The following is a 20,413-nucleotide window of genomic DNA, read 5'->3' as shown; positions in this document are numbered from 1 at the left end:
TTAAATTATTTATTAAAAGGTCAACTCTTCTATTAGTGCAGGTCATAAGATTGCCTCATGTTTATATAATATCAAATATAAAACACAACTTAAAAAAAGCCCAAAAAAACCTCGGTTTGAAATGAAGTTACCTTCGTGATCTTGATCTTGTTTTGTCTTTATTTGACCCATTGCAGACATCGCACTTTGGCCCCCTCAAGGACAAAAAGTTTGGCCAACCAGCCATGCATTAAATTAGACAGCTCACTTATCCATATTATGTATTCTTTTTACAAGAATTCAATGCTACTATAATTAAAGTTCAAATTGTGCCCGCATAGGATGTTTTTACATTTGTTTTTAACCTGTTTTTAATTGAGAAAAAGTGATCTAGAGGTCTGGCAGACCACGTTAGCAGCCCACCCTTGCTACATAGTCTAATTAAGCTGCTTCTGAGAGATTACAAGTAGCTACTTGAATGAAAGCATTTCTGGCCAAAAAACTGCCAACATGGATAAAGCACTGCTTTAGTGTGTCCTGCTAATGTGAGTAGAAAGGCTGCAAACAGCCACTAGGGCAGATTGCCTTATTGAAACAATAGCTGGTTTTAAGGGCTGACTTGGTCACGTAGTCTGTATCACACGATATTCACAAATCCCAGTCCATTTAGCTGGCAGACACTTTTCATTAGGCAGCAAGCCATTTTTAAATATTATGTATTTGTAACAGATATTTGTAGCATAGCTTATATCTATAGTTGAATAAAGTGCATGTTTCTTGTAGATGAATGAATTAAGTAAAATTAGGAGTAATCAGACAGAAAACAACTTACACTGGACCTTAATATTAGGATTTGAACCTGAAATATAGCTAATCTGAAATATTGTGAAAAATTGAATTAGTAACTAAATATAGTTATAATATAGATTTTACTCACCAATATACTTACACCAATATACTAGGCTGCTCACAGAAAGAACAAATCTATCAAAACTGTTCCTAAGTACATGTACTTGAACAAATGTAACTAGTTATTACCACCTCTGTTCTCGTCAGGTTGTTGTGAAGCTGGGTATGACTTAAATGCAGGTGTAAAATCACAAAACCCCCTTTTGTGGTTTTACTTTGTTTAAAGTTGAATCTTAAATGGCTCTGTAAGAGAAGCAGGAATGTTTGGCTTGAAATTCAGAAACAGGTTACAGTGGATTGTGGGAATAGCAAAGACAGTGGTAGACACTTTCCTTTTTGATTTTTAAAACATCTGCTTAGTATAGCATGGTCCCAGAAGAGAGAGAGAGAAATATTGCTGTGTTAGAAGCTACAAATGGAGTTGTATTTTGTTTTGTACTATTATAAATGTTGCAAAACATTTTAATTTAGTGAAAAATAATTAATTTATCTAAATCTGGGGCATGAGGTAAAGATATTTTAAAGATTCTGTAATATATTAAACAATATGTATATTTAACTGTATATATTCTATATAAATATATAGTAATAATCTGAAGGATATTGGGTCCATGGCAACCATTTTGTTGTCTTGGTGTGACCTACATTTTCCCATTCTCCTTTGCAGGCGTGAGTTCACTGATGAAATTGTTCACATTACACGTACCATTGAATTCCTGCCACCCTAAGCACAATTATATGGTGAGGTTCTAAGGCCAGGAAAAGTGCAGGTGAAACAGAATGAGGAGTTAGTCCCCTTTGGAAGCAAGCTGTGGGATGTAATCTACTATATTCTATTGGCATTTTAATGCTTTTATGCATGAGAAATCACAGATAGCCTCCATTGGTTTAACTTGGATAATTCAAAGCTAGAGTTCCTTTGGGATGTGGAATACACATTGTTAGCATAGGCTAGTTTGTGACAAGAAGGCTAGATATTTCCTAAATAGTCCTTATTAATGTATTTAAACCCTTTTTAATATTAATCTTTTCTTATTAGGCTGTTACAGCCTGAAAGTATTTATAATTGTCCCTAAAAGAGTATGAACGGTTCAGGCATTTTTAAAAATTTGTAAAACCCGTTGTGTATTTAGACATTTTTGGTTAATAAATAAGGACAATGAAAAAAATTATTTCCCTGAGTTCAACTACTTTTACTGACTTAAATCTACATGAAGTATACATTTTCAGCTGTTTCATCTACAAAAACAATTGTTAGGTCAGTGACTGTCATCGTAATACTCTATATTAATGCTGCATATATTTCAACTCGTATGTCAGAGTTTCCATGTTGTAAGGATACAAGTTCAGGATCCAAGATGGCTGCCCACATATCATCAGTGTGTTAAAGGTGTAGTATTGTACAGTTTTAGTGCTAATATCTATTTGTGTCTCATTAAATAAGTAGTAAACACAGTACTGTCCAGTTTCTATATGTGGATGTGTTTCCGTGATGTTTAGATGTGTAAAATATTGCGTAATTCCTTGTTATTAACCATGATTGCTAACAATGCTAACTGAGATCAAGCTCCTGGAGCACACTTTTCAATGTTTAACTGGAACGGGGTCAAGTCGGCTCCGACATCCTACTGTTGCGGTAACACGGCATAAAGTACCCGGATTAGGACAGGGGCAAAAAAACCCCACCCTGGGTCAGGACATCCTTAGAAATAATAAATAATTATTTTTATTATTATTTTTTTCAGGGACTCCTGAACAGATCTTTACCTAATGTTTGTGTAATTGCTATGGTTATCTGAAAGTTTGGAAAACAGGTCAATAAAACTGACCAGCTGACTGATGGGTGGCTGTCTGCTTTGGGTTAATATAGCCAGGAGAGTCAATGGATGACATCTGTAATTACTGCTGACTTTGATTGTCACTAACGATGGGTGGAACTGGTATTTCACAAAGTCACAGATGCTCTTGCACAAAAACTCAAACACAGTGGCATCTTTTGTACTTCCCGGGAAGTGAAGTCAGAATTTCTTTACATAATGATATCATATTTTTATTTTTTGTTTTATTTTATTTATTTATTTTTTTGATAGGATGTTGCCTGTGTACCTCAGTAGGCGGGAAGCCACAAGATGTCTGGTCTCTTAGACATAAGCTCTTATTTTTATACACTCTGCCTTTGATGGCTTTTATCTCCATTCTGCTTGGTTTGGGCAGGAAGCAGACAAGTCCTGGCTTGACAGCTCTGAGTTCGCTTCCCTAAAGACTGGAGATGAAGTCTGATCTAGCAAGCAGACGGATGAGGGGAGATGTCCGGTAGTATTGAGCAGATGGTTGTATATTTAAATGTGCTAGGGACACAACAAGGGGGCTGGGCACCCTGCTGAGTCCTCACATAAGACTCTATTGAGTGTCAATTGTGAATGTTTGATACAGCATTGGTTTGTGTATGGAGAATGATCTAGATAAATGCTTTTTAGCGTCATAATACAGTTTCTGGAAGTTATGTCTGAACCCTATACTAGCACCTGAATGAAGTTTTGTCATGTTTGTTGTTTAAATGGGTTAAAACATGGAATTGTTAAACCCTCTTCAGTCATAGATGACCATACAGATTGAGACAAAGCTAATTTAGGTTTAACCTGGCTTTGACCTACAGGACTCCTAATTTGGATGTACAGTTTTATCTCAGAGAATGTTAGTGGCAAAAACATTTTCTAGTGGTGTCTACTGACTTAAAAAATTAAATAGTGTTGATCACAGCAGTATTCTATGATTAATCATGTTTAACCAGAGGGTAAAATTCTGGTACTTCCTTTTGTAGTTTTACAAAGGTGTAGCATGACAAAATTGCCACAGGAAATATTTTCTTTTCCTTAATTATAATGTCTCAGTGTAGATAAATTCTATAAAAAAATGTAATCAATAAAAATGTATTTATATAACGATTTTTACAACTAACGTCACCAAGCAGTTTTACATAATTAGTGGAAGAACAGATTATTTGCATCAAAGCCCAATGCCAGCATGCCGAAGGCGACAGTGGCAAGGATAAACTCCCTCGAGGCTGGTTTGATGAATTTTTTTATTTTTTAAATGAAATCTCTTAATTTGCTGAGTAAAGGTTTCAGGTACCATTTTATCATTGAACATGAAGCTTGAAGACGTTTTAATGAAGAATATGAAGGCTGTTGTAGCACAGCTCAATATTCTAGAGAGTGAGAGAAACAGGAAGAGACTGGAGGGATATAGAGATTTAATATATATTTGAGCAAAAACTTAATGTAATCAACCTTTGGAACTCAACGGTAGTGCCGCTGTGTAAATATCACAGAATAAAACTGCTAATATGTTACTAGGCTCTGTAGAAAGTGTGAAATTAAAAAAAATATATACACATTACGTTTTCCAGATGTGTTAACAGAGCAGGCATGTTATTCACAAAATGTTTGTGGGAATTCTGTGGAAAATTAGGCCTAAATGAGCCAGTTGCCCAGAAGGAGAAAAGAAAAGCATGAAGAAAAAGAGCTCCCGTTATTTCTAATGAACTTGGGCAACAGTGATGCAGCTGTTGTTCATATGGTATGCATCTGTCTACATAACAGAAGCCGGTCTCGTGTTCAACTCTGCTTTAATGGGAAGATTCTAGCTGTACATCGTCCTTGTAATGATTTAAATCTGGGAACATTTCAGACATCCTTTCATGCTCCCATACAATATTAACTATGCCTCCCTCTTTTTGCTAACTTCTGAAATGAAGTGTACACATCCATCCTCATCCACATTACAATGAATGGACAAAAGTTACCCTTGAAAAAGCCAGTTATTTAGGGAAAGAGCTGTCTTCCTGTAACCCCCCCCCCCCACACACACACACACACACACACACACATTCTCCTGAATTCTGTCTCTCTGTCATGCTCTCTTTCTGGCTTGTTCATTCTCATATTCTCAAAGAGTCAGGAAAGGAAACAGTAGTGTGGGAAAATGAAGAGCAGAATGTTCTTTGGGCCCTAGGGTCCTTTTTCCTCATCCCTTGCAGGCTTTCCCCCCAAACCTCCTTTTTAAAGACCTTGTCATTTCTGAAGGGGCACCAGCTGGACCAAATTATACCAATTTTAGTTGACTGTGTTTGCGGGAGAGCATGTTGTCTGTTGTAAAACCTACTGTTGTTCACTGCAAGGTATGATCTCACCATGGGAACCTGGTGCTTACAGTGGGCTTAAAGTTACAGAGTGCATTTTGGTGGGTGATTACAACTACAATCCTTTTCCTGTTTTGAGTATTATTAATTTTGGAAATAAATGAACTGAGGCCTTGTAAATGAAATGATTTGTAAACTAACCTGTTTTTAAAAGATGGCTTGTTTCTTACTCTTGACAGTGGGGGGGAAATGTGAGGACAATGAAAGAATCAAGAGTGCTATTTGCTTTTTAATTGTGTTGCTAGAGATAGGATTGGAGGATCAGACCACCCAGGGTGGACAAAGTGCAGGCGCTGCCTCATCTCCTGGTGATAAAGTCATTGTGGGCCACTGATCCAGGTCAATGTGGCCAAACAGTTTCTGAAAAAGCTCCTGCTAACTTTAGATTGTACCTTACAGCCATCACGCAGATTACTGCTGTTGTTGTTAATTTAGTGTTGTTTTACACATTTCACTGGGCAGTGAAAGAGTTAGTATTTTTGTTCATTTAGCATATCTAATCTTTCTAATCATGACTTAAAAAGAAGAAAAATTCTAAACTATTTACAGAAAGGTTGTGACATTTTGTAAAATGCAATAAAAACAAGCAGTGTTAATTCCTACAAATCTTTTATTCAAATGACAAAGATTTCCAGAGTTTCCACTAAAAAAACTTGTATTTTCTCAGTATAAACACATTTAAAAATCTGACGCCTGCAAAACGCTCAAACTCAACCTTCCTTTTAAATACAGTGTTTAATCATTTGGGAACTGAGGATACTAATTGTTAAAGCTTTGCCAGTGGAATTTTTGCTTTTAGCCACTCAGCAGTTCATAGCTTCTTTTGCCTGATTTTCCTCTTTTTTAATACGTCATAGGAGACACGTCTGGACTGTAGGCAGGCAAGTAGAGCATGGATATAACAATAGCGATTTTTCATGCAGCAAAACAAGCTGCAACACGGATTCCTCTGACCACTGCATACTGTTTTTGCACCATCTGAGATGCGATTGGACCTACATTATTTGTTAGAATGTTATTATAGAATGGCTTGTTGCTTATTCTATGTAAAACAGAATTTCAAGCTACATTTCTTGATGATGTGTGGGACTCTGTAACCTGAAAACCTTTTAAGTTCTCCCAAGCCCTTATGGCTATGTTGACACCTTTTTATGTAGGGCCTGAATGTCATTGCTATTCAACTTTGGTGTCAAGCCTTATGTCCTGGTATTTTTCCATGTTTCTTGAATCATTTCACAATATAAACACGGTACATGATTTAAAAAATGTAAGTTCTGTGAAGTCTTGCCTTGGAAGAAGTGCTTTTGTTTGGATTGTTTGGAGTGTATTGTAGATATTGGATCATAAACTGCTTTATATTTACAAGACACGATGGTGAGTGAAAATGTATTCATTGTACTTTTTTCAGCTAGATAAATGTTTTTGTATTTTCTTTTGTGTTTAAAAAAAATAAATAAAATAATATCCATACTTATTTGGAAATGTGGATTGTGCAAGCCTTTTTATCATGTTTACACATGTTCACATTTCATTATTGTTTGAAGCAGATTGGGTCTTATTTTATTTATTTATTTATTTATTATTATTATTATTATTATTATTATTATTTTTTTTAACCTTCAAGAAATGTGACTTTTGATTCTTGAAAATGTGAACATTTTGTCTGGCTTGCGGCTTGTTCTATATACTGGCATGCAGCCAATATTCAGTCTAATCTGTTGCGTCATGAGTGACTGCAAATGAAGATGTGGCTGTTGTGTTTGGGGGCATGGGTGCTTTTTGGATGTCTCAGCATTTCACTGACTGTGTTAACTTTTAAGTCTCACTTAACTCTCTCAAAATTCTAGTAATGAGTTGATTAACAAGAAATCCTCTGACCTGTTAAGGAGACACAAACCCAAAACTGAGATTTTTTCAGAGGCATGCTTCAAGTGAGTGTTAAACCTGCATATGTCAATATTTTCCTCTTTTATAAACTATAGCAATTATTATTTAATTTAAATCTTGTTTAATGTATTATCACAAATTTACTTCCTAAGGTGCCGCATTGGACCCACCGGTTTAACTCATATGTAGCCAGTAAAGGGAGACCAGCCCCATATTTTACAACACCCCAACTCAGCTTAAGTCTATTATAATCATACACAAGATGTAAAATATTCTATACCAATCCATTAGAGCTTCACATTAGGCTCACCACACTCTGTTCTACCTGCAGCCACCAAAATTCCTGTTGAATCCTACACCTCAACACTAAGGTTGCTGTGGCCATTTATGATCTGATCAGCAACCAGCTCCTTAACAACTATGGTTACTCATTGAGCCCAGCCCATGACCCAAACCACCCTCTGTATCACTAAGTCTTCACAGGGGTTATCAGGCAGGCACCTCCTCTCGTTGGTGTTTCGCTGAATTAAGCCCACAGCACCACCAGACGGCTCAACATTAAAGCTTGGAGAGGGTTGGGTCTGGGATGTCAGACTTATGACACAGTCTTACTTTACCCTTTACCATCAACAAGTGTAAATCCACACTGGACTCCCTGGTGACTAAGGCTGTACTTATCCCCACTGGTACCGTTAATGCATGCTCAGTGCCACCAGTTCCATGTGAACTTTACATGCTACATCACCAACAATCTCAATAGCACCTCTACAGTGCGTTTCCCCAAGTAATCCGTGCTCTCCTTATGCACAGCATGACAGAATTATTCAACAATACAAAAGCAACAGCACTTCAAAAGTTCCTGTCAATAACAAAACTTAAGCAATCCATAACAAACTTAAATAGATGGCAGCCTCAATGTCCCTAAAATAAATTTGTATTAGTCAATAAATTACATCTTACTACCTTTCTTGCCTTGAATGGGGCCTGTTGGGCTGACATGGCGTTAAATACAAACTCACCCACCCCAACACCTAGGCAAAACAGAGGGCAAGGGCTAAGGAGAGAAATGGGAGCTGACCTGGCATTTGGTAGTGCAATTGTTTGTAAAATATCATGCTGTGTTTACAATGAATGAATGACGGTCATGGCATATGAAGACAATTGAAACAGCATAGTTGAATGCTTAAGCGTATTTTGATTTTGCAAACTCTTCCTCGAGTAAGACGTCATTCGTCACTAGGTGCTTATCATGGCATAGGGAGTGTTGAGCTGATGCCAGCCATGCACACCGCTTCAGAGTAGCTACTGAGTTGCCAAAACAAACAGGTAATGCAATTGCAGAGGGTCAGCAAGTTCAAAGTGGGCATTTTTTTTTCGATACACCCTTTATAATAGATTATTATAGATTTCAACCTGAAAGATGCAAAATATAGGTTTATGCTGAAAGCCCTGGTATAACATGTTAAGTTGGTTGAAGGGTAATTCATGCATTTAGTGAAAAGCAGGTGGTCGGATGTGCCATATAATTTCCTTGTACATCCCCAATTTAAATGAGCTCTCGTTGCTTAAAAGCACATCCAGCGTCGCCTTTTTTCTTTATTTTACAACAAGCAGCTCTTCAAAGGCTTCAAAGTGGAGCAGTTAGGTCTTGAAGCGTGAAATCGAGCCCTTTGCTCTTCTAGAGGCTGTCAGCATCCAAATACAGCTGTTTCCACATGCAAATGGACCCAGTGGACTCGGAGAGATGGGGAACTACACAAAATGGGAAGGCATCTGCTTATCAGGGTTTTTATTTATTTGTTTATTAATATTTGTTGCTTCAACAACGAATATTAGGAGGAAAAAATACCCTCCCTCAGGCAACAATGACAACACCTGCTTTTAATTATGAGGGTATCTTAATCTCAGTGTTTCCACATTTCAAGGGCATGCTTTCCAAATGCAACCAGGCTATAATAAGAAGTGAGGTTTGCTCAGTATTACTTTAACACACTTTACAAAAAGCAGCTTTAAATCAGCTTTATGTTTAGGGACTCTCCTAATATTCTTGAAAACTGTTTGGTAGTGTCCCTTACCAACATGAAAGATTTGCTTCAATAAACCTGTCACTCTGTAACTTCCTTTATTATGATAAAGTGAAGATGAGAAAACAAACTCTGGAGGATGGAGTAGGAAACAAACAATTCACTGAAAGTTTGTCTCCCCCAAGACAGAGGAAGTCCTCATTTGGCTGTGTGATGTCTAGAGTTAAACTGATTTCACATGACCTTGAACTTAACAATACCCTGTAATCAATCAGTAAATGACAGATGCTGTAAATGTATATTGAATATCTGTTTAAAAATCATCATTGTTATTAAAGCATTTTATATTATGATTATATATTGATATTGAATTATAGTTCAGCCATAATATCTATTAAATAGAGGAGATTGTTCACTCTGTTCAGTTATTAACTTTTAAAAAAAGATGTTTAATTAACATGAATGGTATTGTGTTCATGTTTTGTAGATAATTAGTGAATTCAGCTCATGCATTTTGTCGAATGAAATTATCATGGAATCCAAGGCAGCTGCACACAACCCTAAGCTCATCGGGCTCAATGCCAATCGTGGGCTAGAGGGAATCAGGGCGTTTCGATTCAGAATTATTAATTCATAATAAATAAGTGTTACTTACACCATTTAGGTTTATATAAAAATATATATTTAAAAAAAAATTTTTATTTGATTTTATCATCTAATCTATCATTTAGGTTAAAATGTGATCTGTCTGAGAATAACGGACAAGCCAATTGGGGAAATCTTCATTAATAACTTTTATTTTTTTGATTGGTTTATATTTAAAGTTAGTTTTTGCTTGTTTAATACATCCTTTGATAGTAATTGATTTTGTCATTAAATCTGTAGCGTTCGTCAGAGTGTGTGAAGTAGCCGAGTTTTAGTTTTGTGTGAATATTTTAGAAAATTAATTCCAAATGGCGTTTGCTCTTGAAGTAGATTTTACAGTCGTTCATATTTTTCTCCCGTTGTTGATCATTGCTACAGGTCACTAGGCTTCCAGTGCCCTGGAAAAGTTGAGTCGTAGCTGTAACCAGATTCCCCTCAGCCACTTCCTTTTGTCTTCCCTGACTAAACATGATCTCTTTCCATATAACAGCGAGCCAGATTCTGCACTTTGTTGTGACATTCCTACAGGCTTTGTGCTGCATGAACAGGGAGTACTGGGTTTGACAAGTAGTGTGTGCCTTAACGCGAATGTCTTGTGGGAGTTACCATGGACTACCATTTGCTCTGCAGGGTGCCAGATGGCGCAAAAAGAATCCTGTATCCTGTTTGTGACTTTATTTATTTATTTATTTTAATACTAATGGTGTTCTGTTCTGTAAGTCTATGGCATTGGAGATTTACCATTTTTATTTTAAAATATGCTTAGCATACACCCTTGTCCAAGATCAGGCTATTAATGACTTTCCGCTGGAGAAGGAAATGACATCATTTCCAGCTGTCGCTATGTGATCATGAGCAATAACAAGTGTGTGAGACTGAATGATTGCAAAGGCCAAATAGAGGTTACTATCTGGACCCAATAAGAGAGACAATTTATTCTGTTGTTGTTGATGCAAATGTATGTAAAATATCTCCCAAACAGAATTTGAAAATATTAAAATTAGTCACCCTTTTTACATTGTGTGGACATTTCATGTAGAGCTGTTCGATAAGACCAAAATATTTTATGGTAATTTTTCCTATATTGCTCTTAAATATCTTTATTTATTACAATATTAGAGTTTTACACCAAATGTTCATTACTATACAATATTTAACTATTTATTATCAGTAAATAATACACATACACATAGTATAAAGCAAATGACTCAAATAAACAAGCAAAGATTTCACAGGAATTTTGTAAATTTGTATTACTGCTGCCAGATGATGAAAAGTTCAGTTCTACTCTCAATTTTATTTTTTTCATATAGAGGTAATATGAATTGTCCTAACATTTGAAGGGCTTTAACACCTCAAGCACAAAAAAAAATGTTTTTTTCTGATTAATTCTTTTGGCGGCACAGTGGCGCAGCAGGTAGGTGTCGCAGTCACACAGCTACAGGGGCCTGGAGGTTGTGGATTCAAATCCCGCTCCAGGTGACTGTCTGTGAGGTGTGTGCTGTGTTTGCGTGGGTTTCCTCCAGGTGACTGTCTGTGAGGAGAGTGATGAGTTCTTCCTGTGTCTGCGTAGCTTCCTCCGGGTGCTCCAGTTTCCTCCCACAGTCCAAATACACACGGTAGGGATTGGCAACTCGAAAGTGTCTCTAGGTGTGAATGTGTGAGTGTCGCCCTGTGACTGGAGCCCCCCCTCCAGGGTGTGTTCCTGCCTTGTGCCCAGTGATTCCAGGTAGGCTCTGGACCCACTGTGACCCTGAACTGGATAAGCGGTTACAGATAATGGATGGATGAATGAATGAATGATTCATTTTTTTTTTTATCCCGTTTAACCACTAAATCTCGTAACTCAGATCCAGGGGGCAAGATTACACTCAAATACGAGGGATGGTGTAAAATTAAGAAATGGCATTCACCCGTTGTTAATGGGTAATATGAACCATAAAAATTGCAGTTAAAGTTGAATCATCAACATGTTCATTTTAAATAGTAAAGCAGTGCTTAATATTATATCTTTTCCATTTCCTTTGTGGATAAATAAGGACTGGAAAGACCCCTTTTCAAAATTCAAAAGCCTTGCCACTCAATTATGCCTGCATTTGTTGTTTCGGCCCCATCTTGAACCTGTGTGTTTTGTCTCAGTGTGTTAACGTCCTCAGCGGTAGTTTACAGTCTGAAAAATGTTCCTGCATGTGTGTTAATATCACCAATTCATATTCACCAGTTCATATTATGTCAGATTTCCTTGTAGTGAAATCTAGTATGTGATGCCCACTTAGGTGAGGGAAGCTTCACCAAATAGCTTATAAAATAAAAAAATGGCCATTGTAGGAATGTCTTTAATACCTACACACTCTTTAGGCCTTTTGAATCGTCAGACGGCCCTTCAAGGAAGCCTCCAGTGTGTGTGTGTGAGTGAGAGAAGACGTCAGGGTCCTATCTTTAGATCTGAGGCATGGGCCATGGCTCCCCCTCTGTCTCCTGTCCACCCTCTCCAAGCTCTACAACATCACAAAACCCCTTTGTCTTTTTTTCTTTACATGGGGGAGGGGTTATTCAGTCACTGGATTAGTCTTTTTTGTTTGGTCATTTCTACTCATCAGTCCATACACCCCCACCTCTTTTCTTTTTCTTGTTTTTTTTTTTATTCTCCTTTCATTTTACCCTTGTCCATCTTTCCTGTTTTATGCCTCTTTTTCTCTCTCTTTATTCCTCTCTTCATCCCTCGCCCCCTCTTTCTCTTTCCTTCACTTGTAATTAGAACATACCCTCTATCCCCTTTCCTTTTTTCTGTCTGTCACAAAAGGCCACTAGTCAAGCTTGGTCTAGAGATGTTACACTCCTACAGGTTTGCCTGCTTAAACACTGCCTGTGTTTGCAGTCCATTCATCAGTATTTACTTTGAAGTCGAAACTTAACATTCTTGCTGTTGAGAGATAATTGAAAGGCCAATGGTGGAGGGGTTGTTTGCAGCTTTCCAGAACTCAAGTGCTTTTTCTTCACGGGCAAACACTGACACCAGGGTGCTTTTCTCATCTTATAACCCATTTTTACCCTAACAGTTTAGGAAGAACTATTTAAAAAATGTTAATATTTCTGTTAATACAGTGAAATTTTGACTTGTTGACTTGCGAGTGAATCAACATACAAATTTTACGAGGCACGAGCCGTTGCTCTGTTAATTTTTTTTCCCCTTCCAAAAGCCACGAGCCTTTTTTAAATAGAAATTGTAATATGTGAAAATTAGCAAAAATTAATACAATATCAGTTTGTTTAATATATCATTGTATGTTTTCTGTAAATTGTTCTTGGTTTTAAACATTTTCAGTAGTGGATGTGTGAGATTTGACATTTCACTTCACGCAAGCTCTTGTTTTTAGCCACTTTCACAGTTTTCTGTTCATGTTTTCTCTGTATTTAGAGAGTAAACATATTGCTCAGTGGTTATTGTGTTTATTTATTAATTTTTTAAACTATCAGTGTAAATTGTTTTACGTGCTCTCATGTAAAAGCAGATCCAGCGCTATGATTTGAGAAACTCTTGACGTTCTAAAGTCTCTGTAATATGTAAAACGAATGTCATGAATTCAGTGATACTCCGGAACGTTAGTGGTTCTGTTCACACATGCATTCGCTTAGACATTATCTGGGCTTGGTGATGTCTGGTACATTTGCGTATTTACATACTATACCTGCATGTGTGAAAAGGTCTTATGAAATGTATAATCTAAACTCAAGCACTAACTTTTCTTTTAGCATGATTAGTAAGTCGGAAGAGCGGAGCTAAGATTGCAACCCATGCTAAACTAGACTGACATTAATGTCCACAGTGCTGTGGACATTAATAACCATTATTTCTAATATTGTACATTTTATTACACTCCTTATCATGATGTGCACTATGAACAATGTACAGTGTGATGGGCATAATTTCCATTTGGAGCCATAGGAACCATATTGATTTAAAAGGTGATTTTTAAGAGCGTTTATTTGATTACACATTTAGAAGTAGCCCCAAGGACTACAAACCTGTATAATGCTCATAGATTGCCTATATCCTGGAACTTGCAATGCTAGACAATGTGATGTCCCCAGGACACACTGGATCCTAACCTGTAAGCCCATTCTCTATGTATCTGAGGGTTCCAATTAACTCCTGACCTCTTATCTTACAGCAATTGTCTTCTTAAAACTGCTTAGACGTCCCTACTCTCTATTTTTTCCGCTATTTAGCCTAGCAGTTTCTTTCACAAGATATACTAAAAATAGGCATTGAAATGTTTTGTTAATTGTCTCTAAAGTTTTTGTCGCATGAGCAAGACTCCTGTTCTTCTGTTTTTTCATGTAACTTAATTGACTTCACCACACCCGCCCCCCTCCTGACCCTTTCTCTGTGGAAATGAATGAATCTGAACTACCTGTAGTCCTCTCTCCTCAAGTCATAATTACATGGATGGATTTAAGACGGGTTTATGAGCTTTCCACAGCATGCCATCCTGGCCTCACGCAGCATTGAGAGTCCTTCTGTACCGGAAATTTAGTCGGATTACAAGACAGTGTAATGGTAGGGGAATCCTGCCAGCTCTCTCTCTCTTGCTCTCTCTCCTCTGTTTATCCCTTGCTCCTGGGACGGAAACATGTAATACCTAGAAGCCTTTTGCATCATCACCCAACTATAAAATTGGTGTTAAGAACTTCCCACTTGTCATCTTTTAAAGCTTTTGTTGGTTTCTGTTTTTTAAGAGATGAATTACTCCTCTTGGTGCCTTTTAACACTCAGATGAAGGACTTTGTCCTGTGTTCTCTGTAAAAGATAAGCAGAGCAGAGATGTGGAACTAGTAGCAAAAAGTCATGTCGTCTGATAGCGGTATCAAGGGTTACAAATTAGGATGGACTGCCTTGAGTGCTGTCTTGTCTCTCTCAGATGTCTAATACTGTAACTAGATAAACATCCAACTTGTCAAACTGTCCCTTGGGTTGGGTGAAGCTGATTGGTTAGATATTTTGTCTCCTTTGTATCAGTTTAAAGGCTTACCAGCTGGGTGTTTCTGAGGGCTAGAGACTTGTTTTTTTCATGGCTGGAAAAATGGGATGACAATGTGGTTAAGGTGTTGACAAAGTGCTGTGTTTTATGGAGAAATAACATCTGCATCCTGTTTCTGACAGTGAGATAATTATGGACAGGGATTTATAGAATTTATTATTAGTCTATGCTGGATTCTTTTTTCATATTGTTGCAGAATGCAGCAGAATTCATTCATTTGTACTGTTTTAGGATTTGTATTCTGATATTTTGGCAGGAAAAATTATCCATTAGCATGAAGCTTTTTTGTAGGGGTGACTGTGGAACATTTGCTGTATTAAGTCTTTAGACCTTATTAACACTTATTTTATTTTCAGTTGTAAAACATTTTTCTATATTTATAAAGAAAAGCAACACTGACATTTTATCTTTACATTTATCACTTCATTTTCAGGTGTATTAACTCTTTAATTTAAAGGGAAGCACTTCAACATCTTGGGCTTGGGACGGGTGTAATTATTTCACGGATAAATCTACATAATACAGTATAACAGTCCTGTGGTAATGTAAACCTACACAAAATACCCAAATAATGTGCAGGAGAATGTTTGTGTTGCTTGACAACAGCCCAGTAATGGAATCATTTGTGTGGGCTTAGTGAAATATCTTTTTAAATAATAAAAAAAAAATTAATGCATTGTTGCTTTGTAATGTATTATTACTGTTAATTAATAAATGGCACATGTAGAACTTTTGTATAAACGCAATATCACAGTTGCGAATAAACCAAATAATAATGTGCCTACAACCCAATCAGTTGTAATGATATTAAATAAAATAACAGCTTTCCCTCTCATGTCATATTGCTTAATTTATAGTTTTACATTGTTAATTGTTTTCATGAAAATTTGTTTATAACAGAGGGACTAGATTGCAGAGTAGAATCTCAGTAGCAAAGAGGGATCTAAAGTTAAATTGATCTTAGAAAACTGTGCAGATTAACTATAATCCTAAACCCTGAACCAGTCAATCTGCCACAAATTTTCTTTTACATTAAGTCAGTTGAGCCCTACCAATAACAAAACACATATGTGAGACAATAGCATCTATATATAGTTTAACATTACAATGTGGAAACAAAGAGGGATTAAAGGGAATATACATCTCGTTGAAAATTGTGTACATAATTCTAGACATTGTAGAGTTTTTCCAGGAATGTTGTACATGATTTCAGATGAGGTAATGCTCTGGTCTTGCACTGTTGAACAGTTCTACCTTCAGACAGAGAATGCAGCGGTATTATTATCCGTCTGCCCTTTAGCCATTTTGTGTCATGAATTAGTGCTACATTAATACTAGTTTTCCCTCTGCTCTTACAGCCTTCTTTTAGCCATAGCAGCTGTCCAATAGCTAGCTGAGTTCTTTCAGTTTTCAAAGCTGTATTTAGCACCAGCACATGAGGCCACAGCAATTAACTTTTTTTTCCAAAGCGTTTGGGGAGGACAGTCATTGCTCAGTGTTGTTTCCCAGGACTGCACAGTATTTTCAGTTGAGTTCTTGCTAATTAACATGACTAGAGCTGGTTTTGTCCCATATGTATATTTATATGTTTCACTTTGTTTGAAAGATATATTGTGGGATACATTTTATAATTTCATAAAGCTCCTTTTTTATGAACCCTGCATCTTGTAAATGCTGGAATTTAGCAATGAGCCTCAATCTAAGCAGATCTTCCCTTCTTCCCCTGGTAATACATGTGGGTACAGACTAAACAAAATTTAGTCAAAAAGATCTCATCTTCAAACCCCACAGCCACTTCAGTGGTGGCAAAGAAATTTTTTTTTTCTTTTTTAATTTCCTTCTACTGGTATTAAAGCAGTGATATCCTCTTGCCTCATCAGTTTTGGAAAAGATCCTCTCAAAGGGATTCATCCCATGTTTCAACCTCATCTGTCTGATCATCCTTCATTATACTACAGAGACTTATTGTTGGCCCGATTTCCAGCAGCAGCAGGTAGCCTGGGCTCCTCCTCACTAGTGCTTGGTGATTTAGTGTAACTTTGGCTTTGAGGAGGTCCAATAATAAGGACTCATTTATGCTCCATTTTTGCTGAGTAATGTGGCTGTGGTTTTGCACTCTCTTGCTACCTGTACCATGTTGAGGCCTATTATTTCTTGAATTTAATGCATTTAAAATGGTTGAGAGTAGGGCTGTGCCATATCGTATCGTTCGCAATAATATTGTTTAGGGCCATATCGCCCTAACCATATCGCTCAACCATATCTCTGGTTGAGAGACTAACCTAACAGTGGCAACAGACTTGTTTAGAGAATTCATTGAAAATTTCAGCTCTGCTTTTAGGCAGTATATAATCACACATTGACTTGAACTTCAGTTACATATGAGATATTACAGCCTGATTTTTACCCTGTTTATATTGATTATATATTATAGTTGTTACATTTAGTGAGTCAGCTGAGTCAGTCATACAATGTAACATAGAAAAAGAAAAAAGTACAAAACACTAATTTTAACGTCATTTTTGTGGAAACCTTTGGGCACGTGAAATTAAATGCATGTATAAATGTTTGTAGAATTTTACATTTTTCATATTGTTAAAATAACTGTACACACACTTTAAGTAATAGCTTTAGTATGTTTTCTGTTAAAATAACTTTAATCTTTGAGTGTCATATGCACCAGAACTGGGATGCGCACTCATATTTTTATGTTTTTTTAAAATCGTTTTAATTTACTTATTTATTTATTTAAATTTGTTAATTTATTATTATTTTATGACTAAAACCTGAGACTGTTCTAAAATGTAAAGAGTATCTCACAGTTTGTTAGTTTTCTGCATGTATATCTACCTGCAGCAAGCTTGACCAGCATTGCCACATATTCCCCACCTTATTTAAAATCCCTGTTACTTTCTTGTGTGGGAATCTACTTGCTGTGAATTAGAAGTAATAGATTGTACAATCACTGAAGACTGTTGGTGCAAGAAAACCTTACTGGGCACAGGCCAACCATGAATACTGAAAAACGAGAGGAAAAAAAACCTTTCAGCTGATTCATGATGTTATCATTCCTCCTCCTGGTTTGACCTTGACCCAGTGAAACCACAGTCCCATGCTTGCTCAGCTGTGAGCTGTGGGAATGATGATTTCCAACAGGGTCAAGGCTGGGATAGAACATGACTTCCAAGAGCAGGCAGGAAGTAGTACAGTTGGACCTCGTGGGGGTATTGGAGTGGGCTACAGTGTTCTCATCTGTCTTGTCTGTGTCTCAGATGTTGATTTGTTACACAGGAAATTATCAACTGCCCTGGGGGTGTGGATGTGGATAAGAGCATGCACAACAGTTGGAGAAAGATACACTACAGACATGCACATGCTTGCAGTGTAAATTCAGTCTGTTTTTAGTGAGGTTTGATATGTCTTTAGAGGAGAAGGGAAAACTGTACATAAGAAAGCCACAGATTTCAGAGATGAGAATCAGATAAATGATAAGACATTATGCAGGCAAATATCCTTATTTATGTACAAAGAACCAGTACAACAATGTCCTGCTTTAGTTTAAAGACATTTCCTTGCTGCTGTTCCAACCACACAAACCTTTTCCCCACCATTTTAATTTGAGAAGGCTAAGGGCTCTTATTTTAGAAATTTCATTCCTTTACAAAGCTAAGTTGTTGTTGCCAACTTAGCGATTTTGTTGCTTGATTTAGTGACTTGCCCTGTGAAGGACTGGCGTCCCCTCCAGGGTGTATTCCCGCCTTGCGCCCGATGATTCCAGGTAGGCTCTGGACCCCCCGCGACCCTAAATTGGATAAGCGGTTACAGATAATGGATGGATTTAGTGACTTTTCAAACACCTTTAGTGAGAGATTTTTTTTTTAAAGCGACTAGTGATAAATCTAGCGACAATTTTGTACAAACCTTAACTACTTCCTGTTCAAGAGAGTCGCTGAACCTGCCCGTGAGAGAAACTCAGTTCTCGCGCACTCACCGTCTCTTCTCTGTTCTTCTGCGCAGTGCACACAGTAGCTCACAAAGATGAGAATGAGCTGCGCATGTGCAGACAGACTTACCTGCTGTTTGCGCCTCCTTTTTTCACATTTAGTTCGCAGTTGTGGAGTTCAAAACGCTGATTACAAGAATATTTTACATTTTATTTATGCTGAAACATCTTAAATGTCAAAGTCTCATTGCTCTGTCTTTCTCACACACATACTTGCTCCTACTTCTCTCCATTATACATTTGGTGTTTCCGCTCGTCGCTTCTATTTCTCAGATGTTTAGAGAAGTTGCTTTTTGTAAATATACACATAGTTAGTTTGTATTGTTTATCCTGTACATCTGGTGTGCCCTATCATATAAGAAAACTGCTGTTGTAGCTGCTGGTTTCTCTAACTAATCCAGCTAGAAAACACACGATTTCCCCCATTTAATCAGTTGGTCTCAGCTAATGACCACAGGAAAGAGTTTTTATAATAATTGGTTTCAGCCAATGGTCTCAGCCAAACAAGTGATCTCCTGCTAGGTGGTATATGTAAATACGATGTGATAACACAACAAATATGCAAATCAGTGCATTGTCATCTAGCGTCATTTAGTGACTTTTCAAGCAAGCTTTAGCTACTTTCCTCTGAAAATTGTTGACCACACTGTTAACACTTTCTTACAGAAAAGAAGTGCGAAACTGAAAGTTTTACCATACCGACACCTCCAAAAATCTGCAGCTTTGAGGCCCAATAATTGTGTAAATTGTATAAAACTTGGGAATGCTTGAGGGTTTAAATATAAATGGATTAGTACAGTCAGACGCCATGAGTCTGCCCCTCACTTTTTGAGCCCCTGACATACCCCTACCTCCAATCCAGCAAAGCTATTTGAGGAGAAGCTCCCAAAGTGAAGTTTGGCAGGACGTCACTGGCTGTTTATGCAGCTGTTTAGTATCCATATTAAGAATATGCATCCCCCAAAGAGGAATACCTTCTATTACAGAAATTAATTTATTCCAATTTTCCTTGCAATGCCAAGACCATCTTGATTGCATTTAGCTCCAGCACAAAATAACACAACCTTCAGGTTCAGATGTGAATACTGGAAGCTTCGCTAGATGCTTGTGGGTTTGGAACAAGGCCCTTGCTTATTGAAAGAACTTGAGGTTAATGAACAGCAAAGTAATTGTAGGGCAAAGTGCAGTCACCCAGCATAGATTTTCCTGATGTTACATTGTGGGTGTGACTTGGTTTATCATTAACTTCTTAGTGTAAAGGTTTAATCCTTTTGGAATGCTGTCAGGGTTCTGGTTCCATACGTTGGTCCTTCATATTTTGTTTCTTGGCCAGGAGTTAATAGTTTGCTAGTTGGTAGTTTCTGAAGCGTGTATTCTAGCTATTTAATGCAATAGCTAATTCGGCTGTAGTTTTCAAAATTTAATCAAACTTGAAAGTGTGGGAGATGGACATTACAGTATTGACTCTCCATTACTGTAGGAAAAGTAACATGTGGGGTTGGGAATAGGGGGGGGGATTACAACACACGCACAATTAAAATTTCGCATGAAGACACAGGAAGGTGTTTTCAGTAGGGGGTTCTAACATTTTCAGCAGCACATGTCAGGTACATGATGCCACTTTTAAAAGCCAGGTTAAAACAAAAAACTAAAATAAATAAATATATATATAAACGCGTGACAATATATAAACATAATTAAAAAAAATCTAACTGAACTAATA

At 37.2% G+C, this 20,413-nt stretch overlaps 1 protein-coding gene across 1 annotated transcript in view; it reads left to right on the top strand.

Moving 5' to 3' along the window:
- Nucleotides 1–20,413, top strand: part of lamc1 (laminin, gamma 1) — an 82,555-nt gene that overhangs the window by 1,277 nt on the left and 60,865 nt on the right. The window lies entirely within an intron of this gene.

The sequence above is a fragment of the Hoplias malabaricus genome, chromosome 9, assembly GCF_029633855.1.
Source record: "Hoplias malabaricus isolate fHopMal1 chromosome 9, fHopMal1.hap1, whole genome shotgun sequence".
Taxonomy (NCBI): domain Eukaryota; kingdom Metazoa; phylum Chordata; class Actinopteri; order Characiformes; family Erythrinidae; genus Hoplias; species Hoplias malabaricus.
The sequence above is the reverse complement of the archived record's forward strand: the minus strand, read 5'-3'. Positions and strand labels throughout refer to the sequence as shown.